Here is a 24,458-nt window from a genome sequence, read left to right on the forward strand (position 1 = left end):
GCTTCCGTTGCTCCCAAAGGTCATGGGTTCGAAAGCCAAGCGAGACCCAATGATCCCAGGGCAGACAGCACTTCCACCTTCTCCCTTGTGTGTACTGACCTCACATACATCATCACGTGCGAGTTTCCATTCTGGACACACAGCAAGCACACACCTCTTCAACTTGTTCATTTACTCAGCTATGCTTTTCTCCAAAGCACCTTACACTGTCAGGATCAATTATTCTGATTTACCTATTTACACAGCTGGGTACAGTTTACTGTGTCAATTTAGAGACCATTCAATTTCACATCAAAGGTGCTGCAGCAAGGAGTGGGATTCAAACCCGTTTCCTATGAGTGCGAGGCAGCGGCACCAACCTCTGTGTGTCCTTGGCTGTTATATGTCCAACATTTGAACTTGAGTGCTGTAAGATTTGGGTGAGACACATTGGACACAGACATGTCACTCTCTACACTGGTACTTCACCTCGATTCCTGAACACCTGAGGGTGGGTGAGCAGAGGGTGGACAGCAGGGTGGACAGCAGGGTGATCCAACACCCACGCTCACACACACCACTTGTACGAGTGTAACACTCATGGCCGCTGTGATGCTCTCAGGTCTTTTTGGCTGCAGTGTGTGTCTCGTGGGGAGACGTTCGATGCTGAGGACAATTCTGCACGGTCCACCGTGAGCAAACTGACGTCACTAACACAGGCTGGTCTGGGGTGGGGAGCATCACGGATACTTGAGGTATTTTTCTTTGCACACAAAAGTCACTGTTGCATGTTCTTCAGACTCACTGCTTTATATATGTATTTAAAAAATTTTTTAAAAAACCGCAGTGCGTTCATTGCAAGGCCAGATGGAAGAGAACCGCCTCATGTCCTCCAAGATAATACCTTAAATGTGCTTTTGATTCTCAAAAATACACAGCAAATGACAGACATCTGTGTGTGTGTATGTGTGCATCATAGCACAATTCTGCAAGAATTCTTAAATTATTTCTGAATTATGAAACTACAAATGCACCTTTCATAACTTTTGGAATGATATAATTAAGTTGTTCTACAATTCCAGAATTAGTAAAATGCTGGATATTGTAGTCTGAAATTCTAAAAAAAACACATGCTCATTTATAAAAAAAAACAAAAATTTACAAAATTGTATAAATAATTCTGGAATATTTCTTTTACAATTTTTACATTTAAATAATTATGTATAATTACATTATTCTTTCAAGTTTTCAGTTATAAAAGTTCTAATACCCTACAATAACCCAGTAATAACAATAATAATAGTGATGATAATAACAAATCTACAAAGTAAATCTCTAAAAAAAAGAAAAAAAAAAACTATAAAAGCTGCAAAAATAATTTGAAAATGTCTACAGAATTGAAAAAGTTACAATTATTTTAAAAATTAAAAAAACTCCAAAGTTCCACTTTTTATAGTTGAAATATTCAGGAATTTTACATTTTTTTGTTGAACTGGTGGTTTTCTCTGAAGCAACTTGCAGTGTTAAGCTACCAGCAGCGATTTACTTGTTTTTACAGCTGGGCAGTTTTTCCTGCAATAATTAAAGGCAAGTATACTGCTCTAGGGCACTACAGCAGTAGGTGGGATTGGAACCAGCACCTTTTGCACCTAAAGGCAGTATCATAAATTAATATGCTCCCTGCTGCCAAATGTATTATTTTTTATGTTTAGAATTTTAACAGTTTCCTCTATAGATGTGAACTTGTGTTTAAAGCAGCATTCAAGGCTAGAATAAAACCAGAATTTTGCTGACATCACAGAAAGACGATATACGACAAGAAGGACCCAGTTTGGATGTCTCTTAGCACTGTGCCATCGTCTAAGGAACAAGCAGACGTGGGACTGTGAGATGAGATGGCGCCGGGCATTTGGTTGAAATCCGAGCAGAACGAACAAATCCAAACTGCACATTCAACTGCATTGCCATCAAAGTGTGGCCTGTGAAATTATCATCTTATACAAATTCATAGAGCAATTCAAAGCATGAAACTGCTGACAGAATGTGGCTGTAACTGATCATGGGAAAGGGTAGGAGAACGATCTGATTGCGTTGATAAACATGACAGAATGGGATGAGTAAAAATAAAACATAATGCTCAGTAAAATCATCTTGAATAATAATATTCAGCCTTTGAGATCAGTGTTTGCCATAGTTTGTGCTGAGCCACCAAATTCTGAGCGGCCCACATTTCATTAAACCGACGGTAAAAAGTGCCATAAAAACAGAAGATCAAGGACTGAGGCCTCTCGTTTAGTCGAGCTTTGCTCAATCTGTGATATTTGTTTTTTTATTTATTTTTATTCATTTTATGGCTTTACTCTTAACGCTTAACCCAGTGGCCATACCCTAGAACTAATCCTAATCTTAATCTTAATCCAACTTTCATCTGCACTAAATCCATCCGCAATGAGATTCCACACCATCATATTACAGATTCCCTTAGCATTTGACTTCCCTGGAAGATCGATCTTTGATGTAAGAAAAACAACAGGCTGGTCGTATTTCTATGGGACCTCCAGGTCGTTTATATTTAAGGGCATTTACACTAGAGTCATTCAGCGAAAGAGCACTACTCAAGGATAAACAACGATATTTATTTGAACACCTGTTAGACAACATTTTGCTACTAGCTGTACAACTTGGTTTTAATTCTGTGATAGCTAGAACATCGTTTTTATGTCCTAAATTGACCATTTCCTAACTAGATAGCTATCAACCCAGCTAGACTTGCTGAGTGAAGCAAATTCACAGATTGTGTCCAACCACGTGGTTAGCTAGCAGATTGTGGCCTTTAATTTGTTAGTCTTCTTGACAATATCTAATTTTATCAGAACAGCAGATTTAATTTGCTAAAACGATATACATATATTTTCATGAATCAAAAGTGTGCCTTTAGGCTGCAGTGTCAAGTGCACGGTGAAGGGGTGGGAGGGTTTGAGGTGAGACCATGTCAGCTGGAAGGGTTTTCCCCTCCGTTCTCCTGCCAAGCAGTAAAAGTGATGAAATGAACAGGCCGTATGACAACACAAGGTCCATCTGCCAAACAGTGAAGCACGTGATGTTTAACGAGACCACTTTCCGAACCATCAGCATTGCTGCCGTCAAAGTAGCAAAAGAGCGAAATGCGGTCATTTGAACGAGTGACCGGAGTGTTGGTGAAAATGTACGTCCTCAAGCACACATGCTGTAAAATCTGTACACAACCCATCGTGCAGATACACGCACTTTCTGTGCAATGTAACTACGTGTACAATCCATTGCACCCGGTGAGAGACAGCAATACACACGAACACAGAGAGAGAGTGTTTTGGTAGATGGTTGCAGTCTAGTTCCTTGAGGATGGGTGATACCGGTGTTCGCCCCCTGGGTGGAATTTAGACACACTTAAGGGGTAACTCTAAATACTTTAATTTTGGTGCCAAAGACTCAGCCACCAGGACGGAACGTCTATTTGAACGCATGAAAGCAATCCGACAAGGCATGATGGGAAGGCGGTGCCATTTCCTTCCTTCAGAGCCCATCTACTGATTCCTGAGTTGTTCCCAAACACAGTTTTACTCAACAGTCACTGTTCCTTTCATAGTCTGGTAGAGCTCATCACTGAATGGTACAACATGTTGGTCTTGACACAGTTGCCTTCATGTTAGTCCCTGTTCTTTATCATAATTTTACCTGCTGCTCAGCCCTTCAATCTCCATTGCAGGTTGTTGTGTCTCGTGTGCAGCCCACATCACCAGAACAACTGGAGCTTTAACACCTTGACACCCACTTCAGGGCAACTTAAAGACCACTGGGTCTTGGAGAGATCTACGAGAGACAACAACAATGGCACTAACAGAGTGTGCCATGAGCAAATTTCAGAAGCCAGGGTTTGCCCCACAGCACTCACCCCACGCTCCTCAGTTCATACATCCCAAAAAATTTCTAGATCCAGAAAAAAGACACATGTCGCTGCAAAACCATCACAACACTGTTGTAATATTTCTCATACATGGTGGTACTGATGATACAACCAGCAGGGAGCACTGCAGACCCACAGTATATGGCACTAATACATAGTCAGCCCCAGAAGTGGGTCTTCTCTGGTACTCCAAGGCTCAAAGATCCCAAAGTTGTGCTTTCTGTGTGCTTACTGCCTGTCTGACCTTATGGCTGTCTTCTCCATGGCATCGGGGCTGTCCACTGCTGGCAGCTCATCCGCCAGGATCTCCTCCGGGCTCCTGGGGTCAATGAGGATCCCCCGCTTATCATTGATCCCAACCCCTGCCGTGATGGCGTTCCACAGGGCATTCTGTGACTTGGACCCTAGGAGAGAGCACAGTGTCATTCTCTGCAGTACTAGCATTAGCCAGAGGGAGCAGTAGAGAGCAATTTTTAATTTACTTCTTCCATAATTGAACTTTTTAGTGGATTTCAGAATTTTACTTAAATTGCCATTAATACTGGAATTGCTAAGCATTGTGTCACATTAACCAGTCGTAATAGAAAATTTAGATTGTTTGAAGAGCTTTTATGTTTTCAGCTGAAGCTTTATTGCTAAATTAATTGCTTTATTACTGAAGTTAAGTTTCATTTGTATACCTTTTGTGGATCAATTTACTTTTCAAAGACTGGAAGTGTTAAAACCTCATATAGACCTAAGTGCTTCTTTTTAATTTAAGTTTAAGACATGTATGGTTTATACCTCGCATTGTACAGTGTAAATTAATATTTTCTGTGTTAATAAATGTTTTTAGTTTGTTTTTTTCTGGAAAAAGGAGAGCAGAGGTTGAACTCCACAGCATCAATTTATATTTGTTCATTTAGTCAACACTTTTCTCTGAAGCAGCCATCAGCGATTTACCCATGTATTACTGTGGAACTATTTCTGTTCTATTTTTTGTCGCTTAATATCTCAAGCACCAACTTCCTTGGTTAATATCACCCCAAATTTTAAAAAATATATAACAAATAAAAATTCAGCTGTTTTGGGCTGAAGAGTACTTTTTTTTTTATTAATATAAATATTAATAGAAATCGACCAATCCTGATTATAAGAAAGTCATGACAGTAAAATCTCAGTTCATGTCGGACAAGTTTACGATAGCAACCACAAAACTTAGACTGTGTGGACATCTAGTGGAAGATCAGTGTCTCTACAAAGAGAACATGTCTCCACCTGTCCTCAGGTCCCTGTCTACCTGCTGGGAGATGCTTGGAAAAGGCACTGTGGGTACTCACGGGCGAATCGTGCCAGGGGGCGTCGGTTATTCTCTCCAGCCTCATTGGCCACTGTGGAAACAAAAGTGGGCGGAGACAGATGAATGGAGAACATAGTAACCTTTCTTTACCTTTGACCAGGGTGCTTTATGGTGTTAGATAATCATCCTAACAACTGTTAACTACTGCACCATGTGCTGATAGTGTGGTACTACTACTACTACTACTACTACTACTACTACTACTACTACTACTACTACTACTACTACTACTACTACTACTACTACTACTACTACTACTACTACTACTACTACTACTACTACTACTACTACTACTACTACTACTACTACTACTACTACTACTAATAATAAGGGGTGCGGTGGCGCAGTGGGTTGGACCACAGTCCTGCTCTCTGGTGGGTCTGGGGTTCGAGTCCCGCTTGGGGTGCCTTGTGATGGACTGGTGTCCCATCCTGGGTGTGTCCTCTCCCCCTCCAGCCTTATGCCCTGTGTTGCCAGGTTAGGCTCTGGTTTGTTGTGACCCCACTTGGGTCAAGTGCTTTCAGTCTGTGTGTGATAATAATAATTATAAGCTTTTACCCCAGTGCTGTAACAATGTTCAACACACGCTAATGTGCAATGTCAACAACGATACTGGACTTTACACTGTCACTATTTGCAACTAGAATTTTCACTGATCCCTCCAAGCGTATCACTTGCATTGTCACTTTTGCATTGTCACTTTTAATTATTTTAATTATTTTACCTATTAATTGTTATTTTTATTGGTATTTGTTGTTTTTTGTACTGTACTGTATCTTGTGTTTAGGCGAGAATTTCATAGGTATTTGTACACACGTACTTATGACAATAAACCTTGAACTTGAAAAAAAATACTACTAAATATTACTGTTGATCACAATAGCTGTAAAAACTATGGTCTGGCTGTGAAAGGATTGGTTAAGGAGGGTTGTTTCTTGTTCAGCCAAAGAATGCAGCCTCTGTACATGACAGCCGAAGGCTACACAGGCTGAGCTTACAAAGCATTGAACTACAGTGCAGCTGGTAGTGTAATGGTTAGTACTCTTGTATCTGGATCACAAGGCCATGCGTTTGAATCCTACCCACTACTGAGAAAGATGCCTGTTGTTCAGTAAAATTGCAGGGGTGAATTAGTAGTTGCAGGTGGATTAACATTAGAGGGTGGCAAAAACACCTCACCTAAATGATTGTGTGCAAATATAACTGACAATGTTAATTATACAGTTTTTAACATGAATTTATTTGTTGATGACATTCTGTATAAGTCTCATGAAAAATGCACAAGAAAAAAAAAAATATTTTCTAGGAAATTCTACAATTTTTCTTATCGTCAATGTACGTTGTAAATAAAAGTAATTTAAAATGACTGCCAGTAGTTTTTTTGTGTGTAAAAAACCCAGAAGCCAGAAATTCTTATTCATTGCTGGTTGTTGACCAGCTCATCCCTTAAACCCCCACAATGCTCCTCATCTTGTTACTGACACTCACAACACTCACAAACACCAAGCGCAAGTTGTAAACACTGTGAAAGTGAGTTGAATTAAGGCGATTGTATACTCTTATTCTGTTTCGGGCTTTTTTATTGGCATTTCGAGTTGGTGGGTGAATACAGAAATTCTAGAGAAAAGAAAAGTGGAAAAAATGTAATGATCACTCCTTTGAAAGAAGCACAGCTTGACTGTGTGTAACACAAGGACTCGCCTTCAGTGCTATCCACAGAAGTCTGTTTTTAATTCAGCATGTCCGAGGTCCCAACAGACTCCACCCCAACCGAAGCCCACCCTGCTTTGGATGGAAATGCAACCGCTTTCATTCGGAGCGGATGAGCTACTGCAATACGGACAAGTGAAGGCAATTTAATTTAACTCTTCTCTTTCCAAGGCAACTTCAGCTTACATGGAAAATCTCAGAGCTTCTTGTGTTAAATGATACGGTTAAATAAGTTTGTGCATCACCTCAGCCGGAGGATTTCAACGGTTCTCGGGCCCCCGGGAAGATGGAGAATAAAAACGAAGGAACGCCTCGAAGAGCAGGGCCTCGGAGAGCAGGAGCGTCTCTCAAAGGGACGTGCGCCAAGGTCTCATCCCACATAGAAAGACGCTGTTGTGTCACTCTCCCACGCAGAGCCTTCGCCGCAGACACACACGTGTTCATACACACACACACACACCTCCTTTACACATTTCTATATGTAGTTATTAATTGAGCTCTCCTTTTTCTCCAAGGCTTATTGCAATGTTGTTTTTATGCTAAAATAATTGCAACATTTAATTACACTAAATTTCTTACAATGATTTACCCATTTATCCAACTGGGCAATATTTACTGTCTCATTCATCCATGCATCCTCGTATTCCTCGTATCAATAGTTCCTTGTCTGATGTAGGGGTGTGGAAGTCCACAGTCGATCCAGGTTTAATAGGATGTGAGGCAGGGTGCAACAACAGTCCATCACAGGGCAGTCACACACTCATTCCCCCATGCACACAACTGAGAGTCACCCGTTTAATTGAAACTCCTGCCTTTGGACTGTGGGAGGAAATCAGAGCAGCTGAAGGAAACCCAGTCGAACATGGCATTGGAACTGATTTCATACAGATTTACACCTGGTTGTTTGGACACTCAGTGGCAGGTCACAATAAAACTTTAAGAGATATTATGTGTATAAGTTTCACTCCAGATGTTACCTATTAGGTCAAATTCTCTTCTGCGCACTTACTGCTTCAAAAGCAGCACATCTGTGTTCTTAACACAACTTGACACACACTCTTATCAGTCTTATTCCCAAACAAATCCAGTTGACATCATCTTTTAATCTTACACATCCAGTACTGGGACATAAAACATAACAAGGCAGCAATATTCTGATGTTTCTGGAACTTTCTGCAGTGTGGTGCTGTATCACATATAACACCGATCGAAATAAAAAGTGCAAAAATTAAAGAAAGTACAAAACAGAGTAACAAATGAAAGGTAATGGGATTGAATATTTAATTGGATAAATGAAAATAATAAAAAAGGTGACTATAGTCCATGGAAGATATTCAATCCTCATAAAGACTGGCCTGAATTCAAACCCACAGCTACACACACAGAACAGGAACTAACAGACACAAGCTCTACCTGCTGCACCACCCCTCTTCACTGTACTAGCTCAGAATAAATACCTTCATCAAAAAAAGTACACTGCAAACAGGGATTTGAACCCAGTTCCACCCGTAAGAACGCAGTGGCTCTAACTGCAGCACTTAACAATTCAACATTACAATGCATCAGACTACAGCACACATGCATTAATGCCTAAAGCATAAAGATTAAAGCACGGTCCTCACAGTGGGACAGGTGGCATCGACCCCATAAGCAGCAATGCAGGGCCCTCAGGGGTGCCACAGTCTGCTGAGCTCCCTTTCACCACAGCTGGTCAGTGACAGACCACAGAGTGCCTTCCATGGGCTCCCGTTGACCATAAGATGACTGGTGAAATGATGTCATTGGGTGGGCAGTAGACACCCTCATGTGAAGTTACTAGCAGGTAAGGAGTTAAATGACCATTGACCATTTGTGGAAAGTGTAACGCTGGTATTCCAGATAACTAAGCGCTAATAGACCCACTGAGGTCACTTTGAGTAAGGTAAACTGCCTCACATGCTATTCCAGGTAAACTGGGTATTTGTTCAATATTAACCATGAGGTCGGTGTGTCAACAGGACAGACTAGGTGGGCGCATTGCCAACTGACACTGAAAAGTTTGTGTGTTAGAAAGAGTATCACACTATTATTATTATTATTATTATTATTATTATTAAATGAAGCTGTATTCTGTCCACCTTGACTTATTACCCTTTGTTTAAGATGTGACTTGATATGAGACACTTTTGGATATTACAGTCGCAGACTGACACCTGCAAATCGTGGCACCTTCCCGCTTCCTCCGATTGACTCCATGTTCTGGTTGCTCAGGAGACACCGCGTCCCTCCATCTGATCGAACTGTCCCCCAGGGATGGCTCCGGCTGTCACATTCGACATAATAAAACATAACGCACACGTGTAAACTGAAGCGACGCAGCTGCGTTGCCATGGCTATCCAGTTGTTCGGCGGAATCACCCGGTCGACGAGACGCTGCTGATACGGAGGCTCTTTACTGCTCACTGTTTGTTTTGTTCTGTTTTCTGGCTCCTGGTTGAACAGGCGTCCAGAGGATGTACGGGTGTTGTACAGCGGGAGCAGGCTACTGTTTACAGTCACAGTTTACCCTACATTTACCACACAGACATGTGCCCATTCTAAGATAATGTACATTTCCTTTGCAGAAAGATGCATCATACAGGACTCATTATTTCAGCCAAACATCAAAACACATGTGCGTTTACAGGAACCTGGGGGTTGAGAACCTATCCTTGGGGAGAGGATGTTAGCTGGGACCTTCCTGATCCTGTGACTGTGGGTCCCTTGGGGTAAAACAGTGTAAACAGCGATCCACTCCAGCGAGTGATTCACAGCTCCCGTCCGGGAGGGATTGCAGGGCAAATGTGAGGAGCCTGAGGGCTTCATTAATACAACACCCACCCGGCGCTCAGAAGCACCTGAGAGGCCCCGGTGTACGTGATCACGACCCTTTTAGTGAGAGTGGGTGTGTGTGCGTGTGTGTGTGAGTGTGTGTATTTGTGAGATGTTTCCAGCATCTCCGAGATGGTACTTTACTTACATTTACATTAATCCGACACCAAGTCAATTTACAGTGTTAAACTACTTGTAATTGTTCACCTATTTAAAGGCCTGGGTAATTTTTACTGGAACACAAACACCGTCATTGTTACTGGTTTTATCAGTTTGCTACTGCTAACTATTTTTTGATTACTTAATATTTAGTATATGTGTGTTTTTAGTTGTTTCTTTGCTTGCTATTTTTTTTGTTACAACATATTCTTCTTAAGGGGGGTGCGGTGGCGCAGTGGCGCAGTGGGTTGGACCACAGTCCTGCTGTCCGGTGGGTCTGGGGTTCAAGTCCTGCTTGGGGTGCCTTGCGATGGACTGGCGTCCCGTCCTGGGTGTGTCCCCTCCCCCTCTGGCCTTACGCCCTGTGTTGCCGGGTAGACTCCGGTTCCCTGTGACCCTGTATGGGATGAGCGGTTCTGAAAATGTGTGTGTGTGTGTGTGTGTGTGTGTGTGTGTGTGTGTGTGTGTGTGTGTGTGTGTGTGTGTGTGTGTGTGTGTGTGTGTGTGTGTGTGTGTTCTTCTTAATACCAGTTGTCCACCCTGCCTTGGCAATAGAAGAGTATCAAATTTGTCACACCAATAAAGCACAAAACAACTGACGGCACTGAAAAAATTAAGAGAAACCGATGAAGTCGGACTTTGAGCGCACATACACACCTCATTAGGGGTAATAACTCCTGAACCCCCCTGCCGCCAGGCAACCAGCGGCAGCCCCCAGTGATTGTGGGGGGGGGGGCTCTTGCATGTGTAGCGATTACTTGAGCCATGCACTTAATGAGCTCTCTAATGGAGAAACACGTGAGGGTTGGGAGGGCAGAAGGTTGTTAGGTCTGTCAAAGGGGTGCCAGGGACCTCCATGTGACCTCATACCAGCCCTGCGATCGCCATGGCGATTCACATCATCGAGGCCCTTTTCAGAGAGCCTTGCAGCTGTCTGAATCCCTCCGTTTAGTTTCCTTTCAGTTTTTTATGTAAATATATATAAAATACATCTTGACTTCCAGCAGCTGCAATAATGCCACTGACTTTCCAGGGAGTCCATTCCATCAGCGCATCGTCTTATGCAAATAAGCACGCCTGCACAAGAAAAGTTACGAAAACTCCATGGTGTGACACCTTTATTGCTTAGGGCACTGCGCTGCAAACACATCTTTACTGGAAAGACGTTTACGGTCGTGGTTTATGGCCCTGCTTTCATATCTGTCCGTATTTGCTTGTCACTCTGTGCCTTAAATATTGGTAACTTGCGATCTGACCTTCAGCAATACAAAGATACACGCAGTCTGGTGCCTGATGTCAATGCAATCAGTCAATTTATAAGACAGTAGTAATAATAATATACACACACACACACTTTCTGAACCACTTGTCCCATACAGGGTCACGGGGAGCCGGAGCCTAACCCAGCAACTCAGGGTGTAAGGCTGGAGGGGAGGGGACACACCCAGAATGGGACGCCAGTCCATCGCAAGGCACCCCAAGCAAGGCTTGAACCCCAGACCCACTGGAGAGTAGGACCTGGTCCAACCCACTGCGCCACCGCACCCCCATAACAATAATAATAATAATAATAATAATCGGTTATAGTATATTCAATAGTAACCATATTATTAATGTTCTTATTATTTTTAGAAAAAGTATAGAAATCATGTTCATGTTATGTATATACTGTATACATAAACATATGTTTAGTTCAATTCAATTAATTTTTATAGAGCACTCAGTGACAGAGTACTGAACACCGGATTAGAGGCAAAATCCAGTTTAAATAGTGCGCTATATATTAAATTACTACACTATGTGTATATATGTTTCTGTGTGTATATATATATATATATACACACAGTATAATTTATACATACAGTATGTAAATTTAAATTGCAGTTTTGAAGCGTTTTACTTGCACACAAAGGTACTTGGGGTGATTTATCCATTCATACAGCATAAATTCAGGGTAAGTACTTTGATCAAGTGTCCTACAGCAGAAGGTGGAAATCAAACCCAGGTCCTTCCTTGCATGGCGATGACTCCAACCACTGTGCCCCCTGCTTCCCCATACAAATGGGGTAAAGCTCAGCGCACTCACACCTGTGGCTTCACACAAACACATGCGATGTGGCTCCAGGTGCTCAGCGAACGGCAGCGCAGCGTTGTATAACAGCTGCTGGGCGACCTTTGGAAAGATGTAATTACTGCCCCCTCCCCCCCCCCGAAGAAGGGCTGTCACCTCAGTTTTACCCGACCGCGTTATTTCCCTTGGTAAGAAAAAAGCACAACAAACGGCAGAAGCCTTGGCTTGGATGAAAATTCACGTTTGTCTATAATTTACTAGAATGGCGTTGATGATGAAACAGTTATGAGGAGAGAGACAGAGAAAACAGAGTAATTTCTCAAGTGACTCTGAAAAGCCCCATTATTAAATGCAGTTATAACTGGGCTTTAAACTCGTGCCCAGCTGGCGTATGCTGCGTCCACTTTAGTAGCGGCTCCATGTGCTGCTGTCAGCAGAGCAGCTGTGTTTGAGCGGGACGTAGATTTAGCAGGGATCTTCGCCAGAGCGTGCAAAGTATTCACAGACCCCATCCCCTAGCGATGCTCCTTTTTTTCAAAACGGACAGTTTCGTTGCTCCGGGTGGTGCCCAGAGCTTTCTAATTCGCCCCGCCCCTGCACATCCTCTCTCCTGCTTTCATAACAACTTCTGCAAGTAACACCTGTACATCGCAGCCCCCTGGGTGTGAACACACCCACCTTGTGCACAAGTATCACCAAGTAGGTGAGGTGTTGTAAATTTTGAGAGAAAATGACTACTCGTGCTGCTGCCCAAGGCCTCATCCCTGCCGACCTTTACCTCACCTGCACCGAAACCCATCCCCTCCATCCGTTTTCAATATCAAGTCAGGGTCGCGGAGGTTCAGAGTCAATCCTGGCATAGGGTGTGACGCAGGGTGCACCCTGGAGAGGATGCCACTCCATTATAGGTCAATGACACACATTCGCTCACACACACTTGAAGGGCAGTTTACAGCCACCAGTTTGCCTGAATCATCATGTCTTTGGACTGTGGGGGGAAACCAGAGCACATGGAGGAAACCCACGCAGACACAGGGAGAACATATAAACTTCACACAGACCGAGCAGGATCGGAAGCCACATCCAAGCCCTCTCGCTCTCACTTGTGCTGGAGCTGATCCCACCCAGCTGCTCACACCCGGTCCCCCCTTACCAATAGTGAAGCTGAACCCGTCGATGCTGAAGGTGGCACTGCGGCACTTCTTGAACACCTGCTTCTTGGAGCTGGGCTCCATCCTCGTAAGCGCTCCTATCTTGTCTCCCCCTGTCTTGCCGCTCACTGTCCTCCTCCTCTTCCTCCCGGTGGAGGGGCGGGGCTGTGCCGAGGAGGCGGGCCGCCCCGTGCCCAGGTGAGCGCCCCACCAGGCTACGCCCTCACCGGGGACGGGGGCTCGGCCACGGGGCTCCGTGCCGCACCGGCTACTCTCCTTCTCAGCCACTTTGCGACTCTCCTGAGCGACTCTCTCGACCAGAGCAGCGGCTGCTGGGAGGCGGTCCTGCATGATGCACGCTCCCTGCCTCTCTCTCTCCCTCCCTCGCTCTCTGTCGCACGCCCCATCGCTTCCCATCTCTCCCTGCTCCCTCTCTCCTTCTCTAGAAATGAGCACAAGCAGTCAGTGTGAGCTGTCTACTGGGGATCTATCCGCTCCATAGTGTGTTTGTCACTTTGTCTACTTGTGTGTGTGTGTGTATGTGTGTGTGTGTGCGTGTGTGTGCGTGTGTGCGTGCGTGCTTGTGCAGGGTCAAGTCCCCTGTGAGATACTTCAACTCCCATATGACAAAATTAAGAGCTAGAGGGGAACAATGTGACATCATGGTACACTAAGGTGAGATATGTAAATGAGGGTGGGGTTCCAGTTACGCGGGCGTAGAGGTTGCACTCTCTAAGTGGCTATTTGGATGGTCGGATGAGTGAGCTCATCAAATCAACCAATCAGATCCATCAATCACATCAACTAATCAGATTCATCAATCAAATTCAACCACAAAGTCAACCTATCAGATCCATCGATATGATAGTTCACAATAAAGAGCACCTGTACAGATGCAGTTTTTGTGAAATATTACCAACTGCCCTGAAGTCTAACGACCTAGGTTCGAATCCCCCTCCTGCTGTAGTACCCATGATGAAGGTACTTATCCTGAACTAAGACAGCAAAATTTTCCCAGCTGCATAAATGGGTAAACCACTGTAAGCAGCTTAATGCAGAAACCTCACATTGTATCACATGAAGTGTCAGAAATATTAATAATTGATCTGCCTGGGACCATGACTCCTCCATCACACCAAAATCTTTTCTTTTGCAGCTTGTTCTTTCTTTAAAATCGGAACCATTGCAAAGTAATTTTGCACTTTTCCAAATTAAAATTCACCCAGTCAGAGACGAGCATATTGTAATTGTCATCTTTACATCATAATCCACTTTTTTAAAAATTATTCTTATCAGTCTTGTTGCTGTGGTTGACACCGGCTCCCTCTGCAAATATGTGGCTGACTAACCATCAAACTACTATCCAAAAGTTCACATTTATCTGTCATCACAATTATATGGAATTTGGAAATTCCAAGTATAATTATGTGTTGTGTTAATTTTTACCTTTATGTATTTGCACTTTATAGGTAGTTCTGTTTTTCTATGTGACTGTTAATTCAGAAATAATTATTTTAAAAAAATAATACAAGTAAAACTAGCTGAGAAATCTTGGCCTGAAACGGTCGTCTCTTTCACTCTACTACATAAACAATCATTATGGCTTCCACTACTGCTAAGACACAGCACAGTGACTTTATTAATGGTGAGCAGACAGATGCATTGTGGGAAGGGGAGAAGCACTCAGCGCTAGGGCGTGGGCACGGGGGCTCGACATTAGCCACACGTGGTCGCTGGGTGCCATCGAGAGGCACTGATTGCCAAAAGCAAACAATGAAGCCTAACGAGGAGTTATGTAAATGATGTGGCACTTGATGGGCATCCGCCCACACTGGCCGCATTTCACACTTTCCCGAATCGGCCGCGTCTCTCATTTCATGTGCTTAACCTCGCTACGGAAGTAAAAAAAACATCCGGCATCTCAGTGCTCTGGCAGTGTTTTGCCATAAAAAAATGAAATGCTCTTCACCACCAGCGCAGTGTGTAAGAGCTGTGGTACGAGAGCGATTAACCCGCTATTAATTATATATTTCCACAAAGATGATAGCAGGGATGCATGTATGATAAAAGTGTGAGTGCTTTTAGTGATCATGACATCCAGTGGGTTGGAAAGTGATGATGAAATCTTGTAGGTTTGAAAGCGATCATCACATTTTGGGGTTTCAACACCATCTTCACTTTTGAAGTTAATCATCACAGTTCTTGGATTCCTATCACATCCTTACACTTATTTATTTACCTGATGCTATTCATTAAAGCAACTGACAATATTAAGATACTTACAACTATTTACCTAGCCACCTCTCTAGGTTGTTATTCCTAGAACATCCCAGGATAAGGACCTTGCTCGAGGGTACTATAGGCAAAGGTGAGACTTGAACCTGTGATCTTTGGGGGACTGCATTACCAGCTGTCCCTCCCTCAGCAGGCATCATGACATTTGTTGTATTTTAGAGATCACCGTGATGGAACACATTCATCATATTCGGCAGGGTTGAATGCGATCGTGATGTGACAGGTAGGAAAGATATCGTAATGTTCGGGAGGCTTGAAAGTGATCATCACGTTTGTGGAGCTTGAAAGCCGTCACGACATTTGACATATATGGAAGTCATCACATTTGGTGGGTTTGACAGAAATCATCCAGTTTTGGGATCACCACATTTGAGGGGGTTGGAGAGCAGCTCACACAACTGCGACACTCAAGTGTGTCTTTCCGTTGTTTTCTTCCCAAGGCGGTGTCCTTGACCTCAGCTGGCACATGGCCCACTGCCTCAACAACAGGTCCTCGGTTCAAAGGAAGGTTAAACAAACAATACTGCCCACGCATCCTGGTCCAACCGGATGCACTGCTCCAGGAATACCGTGTTTTAAAGCATTTGGGCGTGAAAGATACACTTACTCCGCTAGCAGAAGGCGGCAGCCCAGTTGTGAACTGTGTTTGGATGTACTGAGGAGACACTAAAAAAGATCCTAGAATGACTGAAAATATGTAGTGTTACATTGTGAAAAATTAATATTTTTCATACAAAGCGAAAATATTATTCTTTATTTGCAGCATTTTTAGTGATCTAGGGCTTTTCACTGTTTGGGCTGTACACTGTGCTAGTGAAGATGATTTAGCCGTTTACCTTGACATTTGTTCATTTATCAGATGCTTTTCTCAAGGACGGTGAACAAAAATGCTAGATACAGACTCCAACAGAATTCTCAAAATGTAATAGGTTTATCTGACATGTGAGGCAGACAAGCTTTAAATTCCAATATTCTGCTTGTTTCAACTCTGATGCTTAGGTGGTTGTGCTCAGCTGCTCCCAGCATTCTGACATATGGATGCCACATGCCATCCATGACCCCCATGTGGCCATGTTGAGAGCTACTGCTTGGTGTCCCAGTGCATCTGTATGCTCACGGATCCTGGATCTCACACTCCAGAGTCGCTCACCAAGACACAACAATTTATATCAGAATAATCATATAGTTTTATTTCAGTTTTTTACAAAAATAATTGCGTGAAATCAAATTTAAAAAAAAAAAAATATCAAAATTATATTTCAATATAAACTATGCAAAACTAAGCCTCAGCTTGCATTCTTTAGTTGTTATTATTATTATTATTATTTTATTACTTACTGTTACTACTTTGTGGGTACGGTGGCACAGCAGGTTTGGCTGGGTCCTGCTCTTTGGTGGGTCTGGGGTTTGAATCCCACTTGGGGTGCCTTGCAACGGACTGGCATCCCGTCCTGGGTGTGTCCCCTCCCCCTCCAGCCTCACGTCCTCTGTTGCCGGGCCAGGCTCTGGCTTGCCGCGACCCCGCTTGGGAAAAGTGGCTTGTTTCTGTGTATAACTACTTTTAATGACAATTTTTTCAAGGTAGAAAACTGACCATTTCATTGTGTCATGTTATTACCTTTACATTTTTTCTTTTAGCTCATTGTTTTTTTTCAAAGCCACTTACAATGTTAATTAATATACCTACAATTATTTACACGGTCATACAGCTAGGTAAAGTCACTGGAGCAATTTTGAGTAAATACTTTGCTCAAGTGTACTACAGCTGGAGGTGAGATCTGAAACGGTAACCTTGTGGTCCAAAGATTACACTAGCCCCCAGCCCTGCCCCAATAATATTTATATTAAAGATTTTTTTCCATATTTTTCCAAGATTCTTTCTTACTTTTTATAAGAGATTGTCTTCCAGTTGTCTTCACATTTCCATGTCCCGCCTGTAATTGGCGGTAAAACATGCACGCGCACAAGCACACGCAGAGGAATATGGGACCGCTTTTATTCTGTTCACTTCCACAGTGACTCTTGGTGATGCATGGCAAGATGACAAAGCTTGCACAGTTATGGGAAATAATCGGCATCCAGCAGGAAATTGTGAAGACAAAGCATTTTTATTTTCAGCCATTTTAAATTTCAATTGCAGGTTAAAGTTAAAAATATTAAAGTGAAAACCCTGTATTCTATTTATTACATTTACATTTACATTTACATTTATTCATTTAGCAGATGCTTTTCTCCAAAGTGATGTACATCTCAGTGAAAATACAATTTGTGCATTACAATAGAGAAAGAGACATGTCTGCAGACATGTGATTCTTAAGTAAACCTAGTTTGTTACTTTCCGCTTGATGCACCGATGTTCGTCGCTTGAGTGCATGAAACACATAATAGATGAATCCTGATAACCTTTCTACATTTTTTTATAATAAGGTACACAAATATTCACATACAATGCTGGAGTAGCGGCTGCGAAAAGGCTTATCTGGGGATGATCATGAAGTTACGGTGCATGAACATTTACATCATACATTATTATAGATATATGCTAGATTTATACACAGGACCTGACACATAAATCGAGGAATGCCTGTGTTACACTGATTGAACTTTATAGGACTTTTACCTACACAAATGCAGAAGGTGACATGCTGCACAAAGTTGAGGAGCCAGTGTATAAAATGTAAAAATATTAAAAATATTTTTTAAGAAAAAACTAGTGAACGTGAGTGTAAGAGACGAGGCAGGAGACAAGAGATGCAGTTGCCTGTTGATGAAGGCTTTTATTTGCCCTTAGAGTGGGGAGAAGGAAGGAGGTGGAAAAGGGGGACCAGGGAACAGGTAGGATGAGGTTTCGTGTGGGTCGGGGGGGGCTGAGAGAGTCGGGTCGGTCGAGACACGGGCATCCTCTCTGGGATCGGGTTCGAGCTCGGGTTCGTCTCTGTTTCGTTCTCCTCCTCAATCTCTTCTCTCTACTGCTGGGTGCCAGGGAGGAAACAGGGATTGTAATCAGCCCCAGCTGTGGCTGCTTTGCCCCCATCTCCGCCACCTTGGCATTCTACAACGAGTTGTACTGGGCAGCTGGTTATCAAAGGAACAAGAAACATGTTTACAGATTCATACAAATGTTCACATACAGATCTACTCTTGTTCACATTCCCTTATTGATTTTATTATTACATTTTCAGATTTTCCTGCCCTTCATTTTAATTACTTGATTGCACACTGAAAACCTCTGGTGATATGCATGAAGAAGAGAACGTCCTTCTAGAACGAAAGGAACACAAAAACTCAAGTCTGAATAGGAAATTCAAATTTCAACAGGAAAATCAAGGTCGGTCACGAGCAGTGTGGACACCAAGCTCCACATGCAGACACACAAATTCAGAAACACACACACACACAGACAGAAAAAACTTCTTTTCTGTACTTTGAGTGGGAGTGCTGACACAAAAACTCTGTTTGGTTTGTGGCTCGGCCATTCAAAAGGCCACAGTCCTTCAAACTCCTTTCTCCTGTGTACTTACATTTCCATGGCAACGAGGTATGCTGTCCATGAGAAGCAACCCCTTCGACATCCAAATAAATGGTGGGAAGGTGCAGTGACTCAGTGTCAGTTTATTGTAACGATAATAACAGCCATTATGGCTTTTGTGGTTGTCCAAGGTGTTCAGGAGTGTTTGCTGGGTGTCACAACACAGAGCCACTTAGCAGAGCAAAACCACACTTTGTAAAGTAGCCCCAAAGAGCCTCTGTGTTTTACTTCAAACCAAGTAAGGAATTTTCTCCAGGAGAGTCCAGAGTAAAACTGTACGGTTCCCTGGATCGTTCTCTATTGCATCATTTCAAGGCGATCTGTGTTCCACGTGGTCACATCAACAAGTTCTACGACTGTTCACTATGTGGCGCTGCTGAGCCACATGTGCCAAAGGCTTGTAAATGCAGCAGTGTGGCCAGTCTTAGAACTTACTGACAGCACAATGTATTGTTATCATTAATCTGACATGTTTAGTGCACTACTAAGCCTCAGGCAACAGTTCCAACCCCCCGTCCACCTGTTGGCTCCTGCTGCCTAGTATGGAGACTGTAACCTCAAAAAAAAAAACCTGTAACTATATGGGTTTATTGTACACCATGACCATATCTGCTATTTTTTTTCATTTGAATTCTTTTTTTGGACCATCTGCAATCCACCAGACCTCAGAGAGACCCTCTGACCCACAGACTTGAAGGTGAAGCCATGCTTCCGCTCCCCATGGTGCCAGTTGCGCTTCTCTTGTCCTTCACATCTGAATTTCCTTATGGTTTTTGTAGTCAGTAAATTAGTTAATCAATTCAATAAAAAGAAAACAAGATTGCATTGACAGTAGTATTTTTATGCATATATTCTTGTTGTAATTAAAAGTTTGTAACATTTTTAACCTTACTGTTTCTGAGCCGGGGGTGCGGTGGCGCAGTGGGTTGGACCGCGGTCCTACTCTCCGGTGGGTCTGGGGTTCGATTGGCGTCCCGTCCTGGGTGTGTCCCCCTCCGGCCTTACGCCCTGTGTTACCGGGTAGGCTCTGGTTCCCCGTGACCCCGTAAGGGACGAGCGGTTCTGAAAATGTGTGTGTGTGTGTGTTTCTGAGCCACATGAGTTTGAAAGCATACCTTTTATTATTATTAAGCTGATGTCTTTGTCAAAGGTAACTTGGAGTGTTACATAACTACATAACTTTCCCTCTTTATACAAGTGGGTCATTTTTACTCTGTCAGTACCTTAATCAAGTGCACTGCAGCAGGTGGTGGGACTCAAACCTTTAAACTGCAAAGCCACATCCCTCACCATTGTACCACGTGCTGCCGCAGACCTTCAGTAAATTCAGAAATTCTTGAGAATACAAAACATTCTAAATCAAAAGGATTACTGGTTTAAAATCTCTCTTAGTAAGGTTGTCCACTAATTAATTAATTATTAATGAATTTGGAATGGTTGAGGTCCTTCTGTCTCAGCAATGGTGAAGCAATGGTGAGCGACAAGGACGGGAGACACATGGGAATGCTGTGGACTGTGAAAACCAGCGTCAAAATCCAAAATCCCAATCCAGCAGTGTTGTGGATGAGCTGTAGGGGTTTCATTGCTGATGGTGGAAGACCAGACAGCTGCTGCACAGATACCACCATAGCCTTGACCAGGAGTTCAGTACAATGAGAAAAGAGCTGTTTTTTGAGATGTCACTCAGACAAAAGGAACTCTGGTTGTGGTCTCCCTTCCACACTCTCCAACATGTCAGCATTCAGACGCTCTGAAAATCCATTTCATTACGAGTTATACAACTTCATTTTCATTTCTCATGTTTTATATAACTGTACTGTTATGGAACACGGTGATTGACTCAGTCTCTGATCACTGTGATACAACATGCCATCTTGGACTTTTAAACAAATAAATAAAAGTTTTCATTTTAGCTTTGTGAGGACAGTGCTCTGACCCCCTGATCCTTGCTTCTGCCAGCAGCTTTGCGCTTTGCCACAGCCATCTGTGCGAGTCACCCTGCGCCTCTGTCTGTTTGCACATGTCCGCAGGCACGTTCTCGGGTCGAGCTCCGAACGGCCCGCGCGGCTGACACGTCCGCACTTGTTGCCAGTGGCACGGTGAATGAAAATTTTTGCTGAAAACATCAGCTGCTCAGCCCCGGTTTTGACCTTGAATAACATGACCATTAAAAAAACATTATACATATATATTATTATAAATTCTCATAGGCAGGCTGGACAGTGTGCAGAAAGAAGGCCTTGGGGCAGTCAAGAAAAGCTTAACTTGGACATGTAACGCAGTCCTATTGTTACTGAGCTTTTAAAGCCTCAGTCCACAGAGAAACGGTGCTGTAAGAGCCAGAAGTGGAGAGGTTACATCTCGGGCGACCGTAAATATTCCTATAACTCCATTTCCTGCATTTTGTGTAAGCAGTTGCTGTGTTTAGGAACCACTAATGATTGTGGTAATAGTCAGATGATGCCATCATTGGTATAACTGCATTACAACGTATCAGATTACCATGTTTATAGCCTAAGACCTGCTAGTTAGGAAACGTACACGCAGCACCGCCTGGAACGATCCATACTCTGTAATCAACATGGACTGTCTCCCTGGGCTCCATGAGTCAGATATTACAGATATCATACAGACATATTAAGACCACTACAGTTTAAATAGTAATAATAGGATCAGAGCATTTAAATTGCTCTGTAAATGTAGCAATATTACTCACTTACTATTTTTTAACCAGTTAGCCAAGTCAGGGTTGCAGTGGTGCAGAGACTATCCCAGATCTAAAGGGTGTAAGGCTAAGTAGAGTACACCCTGGATAGGATACCAGTCCACTGTTGGCTTCTAGTAGCATGATTCAATATGTTTATTTTCAACAGAAACATGATATATAAACAATGTATAATGGATGGGCTATTAAAGTAACAGATTATGGCCAACTAACCAATTTAGTAAACCATCTAGTATTACTGGGCTTTTTAAAGGGCCCAGGGCAATAAATAAAACTGATGTCATTGTCAAATACTATCACCTCTTCTAGCCTATGAGTAGAGTAGTAAATAACAACTACCTGAGCAAAAATACTAATTTTCTCATGCATTTGTAGTGTTGTCAATTTAAAATTTGCAGTAACCGTCAAGAACTAGTGAGGCTTGTGAGTGAAGAACCTGAATATACACGTCAGAATGGGGAACTAAGCAACAAGTAAATAACCAGGTAGGAAAGCCATCGACCAAACGGAGGACATGGAAGCAGGGCTATGGCGCCATCTAGCAATATGTTTTTGTGAACTTTCTGGTTCAGTTCTACAACGAGGTGTTCACTTACTGGTATGTTAACTCTCAAGTAGCAGTCATAAGCTCATTTAAATATTTAAGTAAAACAATACTTTGATTTTTTTTTTCAATATAATTTGTCATTGTGTTAACCTGCTTTGTGGTGCAGCAGTTTCAGCAATTTGGAGAATAAAAGCAGAGTAATGGCAAACAGTCACTCAGAACTTCAAAGTTGTGGTCTCTATTTGCTCTCTCTTTCTCTTTTGGTTAGGAAAGCCTTTTTCCAGCACTGCGAACTGGTGGTTTAAATGGCAACTGAGATCCGTGGCAGTAAGGTGTTGGCACTAAGTGGAGAGTTAGGTAGTACTGGTACTTAGACACAGGTATTTGTTCATGGTAATAGGCACAGGTATGGAGGTGATGTGTTTCTTCTCATACTTGGATGAATTTTACTGTTTTAAAAGCATTTATCATATTTTTAACATCTTAGTACAGTGGCACAGCTGGTTTGGCCAGGTCCTGCTCCTTGGTAGGCCTAAGGTTCGAGTCCTGCTTTGAGTGCCTTGCTACAAACTGGTGTCCTGTCCTGAATGTGCTCCCTTCCCTTCTAGCCCAGCACCCTGCATTACTAGGCTAGGCTCCAGCTTGGGACAAGTGGCTTCAGACAGTGTATGTATGTATGAATTAGTTAACAATCGTTGCAAACTTCACTAATAGAAGTAGGTGTAATACTGATTTCTAATTGGTCTTTTTTTCAGACAAGAAATGTTACCACTGAGCAAAACTAACACATGGCTCATGTTATATGATTTACACCTGACAGGTAATGGTCCATAATGATTATGGGATGTTGTAGTTGTTGTAGTAAGAGATTGTGGCTTGTAACCTGAAGGCTGTTAGTTAGGGTTTGTATATTATTCCTGTCACTGTTGTATTAGGCTTCAGCAACACAAGTCTCTAAAGTAAAAATACTGTTTTATGTATTAACCGTGTTGATAAAGGCACCAACGTAACATATGAATTACATAACTTTTGAAAACAGAGGGAGTTAAAGGCCATATATTTCAATCTGAAATCAAACAAATCCTCCATAGGATTTCCCTCCATTTTTCCTGGGGGAAAACTGTGACCAATAGCTGACTATAATCTGCAAAAGAAGGAATGGCAGCAAAGATGAAGATGACAGCAAAGTGGTGTTGCTAACGGTTCACAGTAAAAACTAGAGAGAAAGGTGCAAGATTAAATGTGAGAAATTCATAAGCACTGAGAAGAGGGTGAGAGTAAAGTAGCAGTATATTTCTTTCTTTGTTAATGTATTTGAGTAAATGTGAAATGCATTTTCTCTAAAAGAAATTACTTTAAAAAACAAAACTTCTCCAGGAATTTTTTTTAAGTATCAGTTAAAGTGTAATGGAGTAAATTCATTGACCAACTCTGACCATTTTATGACAGTTCAGCAAATAAAACCTTAACAAAATGAAAAATTATGACTTTTAAATGTTTATTTATATATCAGTTGGCATAGGGGTATTTACCTGCAGCGGTATTTACATTGCCCCTCTGTATATTTGTCACCTGGATCAGAGGCCCCTTGAGGGCACCATTCGTTTGCTTTTCAAAACAGCTGAACCGCAATGTAACAAAATCTACCACTGGTTAATACATTCAATGCTTGAACAACATCTTTTTCCCAGCAGAACCCAGTGTAAGGTCATACAAATTTTAATTTAGTTTAGTAATAACTCCATGAATCACAATGTGAAATGGTTTTCAAACTAGCCAGATCCCAGCAGGATCACATTGTAAACGTAATGACACAGTCTTATACTGTGTCTGTTGCAAAGATAATACTGGATCATATGGCACTCACAGATAGGCCAACCAGGCAAGACATTACATTTCTATATTTATTTATTTTTTTTTCTCCCCCCCCCCCACCTTCTACTTGTTTTTAAAAAACCTCCCGGAAGGGAGCAGACCGCAAGAGGTCGGAGCCGGAGGCTCCCTTCAGGCGCCCGTGCCGCACACCCATCAGAGGCGCCGCTGGGATTTGAACCCAGGATCTCCTGTTTACTAGACAGGCACTTTGACCAACTAAGCCACGGCGCCCCCCGCCTGCACCCAAGGCGGCCCGTTTGAAATTAGCCAAAGGCACGCCCGCTT

At 42.6% G+C, this 24,458-nt stretch overlaps 1 non-coding gene across 1 annotated transcript; it reads right to left on the bottom strand.

Moving 5' to 3' along the window:
* Positions 1-24,330: 24,330 nt before the first annotated feature.
* Positions 24,331-24,404, bottom strand: trnat-agu (transfer RNA threonine (anticodon AGU)). Its single transcript has one exon. It is a non-coding gene; the product is annotated as a tRNA-Thr (tRNA).
* Between the last annotated feature and the right edge of the window lie 54 nt (positions 24,405-24,458).

The sequence above is a fragment of the Scleropages formosus genome, chromosome 9, assembly GCF_900964775.1.
Source record: "Scleropages formosus chromosome 9, fSclFor1.1, whole genome shotgun sequence".
In the NCBI taxonomy this organism is placed as follows: domain Eukaryota; kingdom Metazoa; phylum Chordata; class Actinopteri; order Osteoglossiformes; family Osteoglossidae; genus Scleropages; species Scleropages formosus.